The sequence below is a fragment of the Sciurus vulgaris genome (assembly GCF_902686455.1).
Source record: "Sciurus vulgaris genome assembly, chromosome: 12".
NCBI lineage: Eukaryota > Metazoa > Chordata > Mammalia > Rodentia > Sciuridae > Sciurus > Sciurus vulgaris.
Window position 1 is genome coordinate 49,353,714 of NC_136473.1, and position 3,675 is coordinate 49,357,388.

The window sequence follows — 3,675 nt, forward strand, 5'->3', positions numbered from 1 at the left end:
TAAAACTATATTATGTGTATATATACTAGTTTCTTTATTCATTCATCTGTTCATGGTCACCTAGGTTGGTTCCATAATTTGGCTATTATAAATTATGCTACTTTAAACATGGGTATTCATGTATTATCATATGATGTGGACTTTAATTCTTCTGGATAAATACTAAGAAATGGTATAACTGTATCATATAAGAGACTAGATTCTATTCCTAATCTTTGAGGAATCTCCATAATGATTTTCATAGTGGTTGCATAAATTTATGATTCTGCCCTGTGTAAGTGTCTTTTCCTACATCCTTGCCAGAATTTATTATTAGCAGTAGTAGTAGTAATAGGGATTGAACCTGAGGTGTCATACTACTGAGCTACATGCCCAGCCCTTTTTATTTTTTATTTTGAGGCCTGGTCTCACTAAATTGCTGAGACTGGCCTTGAACTTATGATCCTCCTGCCTCAGGCTTCTGGGTATCTGGCTTATAGGCATACAACCCATGCCTAGCTATTATTTATATTCTTGATGATTGGTATTATAAATGGATTGAGGTGAAATCTTAGTGAAGTTTCAACTTATATTTCTATGATTGCTAAAGATGTTGAAGACTTTTTTATATATCTGCTGGCCATTTTGCATTTCTTCTTTTCAGTCTGTTTAGTTCATTAGGTCAACTGATTTTCAACCAAAATGCCAAGAACAATGGGGAAATGATGGTCTTCAAAAAATGGTGTTAGAAAAACTGGATCTCCACATAAAAAACTAAAAGTGGACACTTATCTCACCATTTATTGTTGGGGTCTTAAACCCCCTTGTTCTTCTCCACCAGCGGCAAGGGAAGGGGACACTCCCCAACAAGGTCAGACCGGGATAGGTAAGGCCGACTGACCTCCCGCTCCCAGCCCTCCATGCGGAGGACAATCAGACAGTCAGGGAGACCAGTCACAGCAGGAACTCGTTTATTGAGGAAGTCACACAGCTTTTATGTAGGGTGGGGGCTAGGCGGGAACCAATCAGCTTAAAGGTCAGCAAGGCATGGGGTGTTCACGCAGGCAAGAGTCCCATAAGACTATATGGCAAGCACGAGCTGATCACGTTGCGGAACTATTGTTAACCAATCCCTGACAATGGTCCAATTCGTCATTAACTATTTAAACTGCCTTTGAGGCCTTGATCTTGCTCACTTGGCAGGGAGTAAGGAGTCAGCCTGAGTTAGTTAACGTGTCATTAGTCCCAACAATTTATACAAGAATTAGGCTCAAAATGGAGTAAAGACTAAGATCCAAAACTAAAAAACTACTAAGAAAACATAGGGGGGAATCTCTATGATATCAGCCAGAGGCTTCTTGGATATGTACCCAAATATAAGCAATGGGATTGCATTAAAAAAAAAAAAAAAAAAAAAAAAAAACTTCTGCAGCACAAAGGCAACAATAGAGCAAAAAGACAACCCACAGTCTGGAGAAAATATTTGCAAATCATGAATGAGATAAGGAGTTAATATCAAAAGTATTCAAGAAACTCAAACTACTCAATAACAAGATAATAAATATCCTTTCTCAAAAATGAGCAAAAGATCTGCATCAATATTGCTCAAAATATACACAAATAAATGGTAAACAGATACATGAAAAAAATGTCCAACATCTGCAATCAGAGAAGTGAAAATCAAAACAAAAATATCATTCCAGAACTACTAGATTTGCTACAATCAATGAATAATTCATTGAATTTTTTTAAACTATGAAGGCATTTTGGCATGACCATTTTATTATGTGCAATTATTTTTTGTAAAAAATATTTTTGAAAAGACATCAGACATAGAGTGATTTTTCAACCAATCATATCATATGATATGATAAAAGTAACAGTGAAGTTAATTGATTCATTGTTGGGGTTTTGTTTATTTTTGTTTTTTTCTTTTCTGTACAGTTATCCCTTGGTAATTTCTCATAAACCAGGACCCCATCAGATACTAAAATCCATGAGCACTAAAGTCCCTTATATAACATGCTATAGTATTTGCTTATAAGTTAGGAACATCCATGCAAATACCACAAATCATCTCTAGTTTACTTATAATGCTATTATAAAATCAATGCCATCTAATTAGTAATATTGTATCATTTAGGAAGAATAACTATAAAATAAGTCTCAACTTATAATAGTTTTTCAAATATTTTTCATCTCTGGTTGGTTGAATCCATGGATGTGGAACATGTGAATATGGAGGGCTGACTGCATTAAGAGAAACACCCTAAAGCTTGTAGGGTTTCCTGTTGCCAGGTAACAGGGAAAGGAGAGAGTATATTTGGCTGTCAGGGTACCTCATGGTAATTGGCATATGTATAGTTGTAATTTACATTCCAGTTATTTAAACTGAGATGTTGTTGTTCAGGTTGAACAGATTGTGAGTAAAGATCTCTTTTTTAGGTTCTTTTTAGTTATAAATAATAAGATTTGTTTTGACAAAATTTTAAAAGCATGGGATATAATTTGTTCTAATTCAGTCCCCAGTACTTCCCCTTTCTCTCTCCTCCTCCCTCCCCGTTTCCTTCCCTTTACTGTATTGATCTTTCTCTTTACCAAAGAGTTGAGATGAGATGGAGAGTGTCTTTTGAGAATGGCATAGCTGAGCTGGTAGGTGAGCTTTCTCCAGATTTTGGTGATATCCCCAGTCCTTCCATAACTCCTCAAGGCTCTGGACATTTTCTGGTAAGTCATGGTCTTCTGATTGCCCTTCAGTTTTCCCCAAAGTTCAGCAAGTGTTTCTTTGTTTTTTGGCAAAAACTGAAAGATGCCTTTGGTTTTATCTTCCCTTGGAATACAAGATGCCATCTTGGGATTGCACAGGGACTCATGAAGATATTCGAATAACCAGAGTTTCTTCCTACCTTTTCCTCTCTTTTGCTGGAAGACAAGTTGTACCAACTGATTTTCAGTTACATTCTGCAGAGGCTAATGTTTCCTTCAAAGTAGAAGTCTGACACGCTGATCATTTTAGTTCTCCAATTATAGACAGGTTCCTCTGTAGGAAGCACTCCATAGCAGCTGGAATTTCCTCTGATGTGAGGACAATGGTTAAAGGAAGCCAGGCAAGCTTTATAATCTAGGGAATACTCACAATCTCCAGTTGAAAACTGCCTCAGTATCTCAAAAACAACTTCAAATGCTTGACCCAGCTTCTCTTGTTCAATAGAAATCTATGTAGAAGAATCTAATGTAGCATACACTTATGAGAGATGGAAGTTGCCTTACCCTCTTCTGAAACATATGCGAATCATCCCAGTATACTGAGTATTAGCTCAACTGTTCTCTTAATCTTGTTGGGTCTTGCTTTTTGACCTGGCCCATGGTTAATTTTGGTTAAACTTCCCTGCGTACCTCTACATGTTCTTTCTCTTATCTGTGATTTCTACAATGAACAAATTCAAAAGTTGTACTAAAGGTATATTGTTAATTAAATAGCATTTGAGAAATAAGGGAAAACAAATCTTGCACATAAAATTTTTCCATGTGGTGTGTGTGTGTGTGTGTGTGTGTGTGTGTGTGTGTATGTGTGTGTGTGTTGGTATCTTCTGCCAACTTTTATTCTCCTCTGAAGTAAAGAAAATCTTACCTGTGCTTGTAGATTTTAATGTGGATGATACATTTTAATATATGTACATGCTTTATTATATTCTA

The 3,675-nt window shown here is 36.2% G+C and overlaps 1 pseudogene across 1 annotated transcript; it reads right to left on the minus strand.

Annotated features, from left to right (window-relative positions):
- Positions 1-2,309: 2,309 nt before the first annotated feature.
- LOC306641390 (transcription factor Spi-C-like) lies at positions 2,310-3,264 on the minus strand (annotated as a pseudogene). The gene is made up of 3 exons: positions 3,250-3,264; positions 2,599-3,194; positions 2,310-2,405 (listed from the first exon to the last, which is right to left on the minus strand). The product of its transcript is annotated as a transcription factor Spi-C-like (transcript).
- Positions 3,265-3,675: the final 411 nt, after the last annotated feature.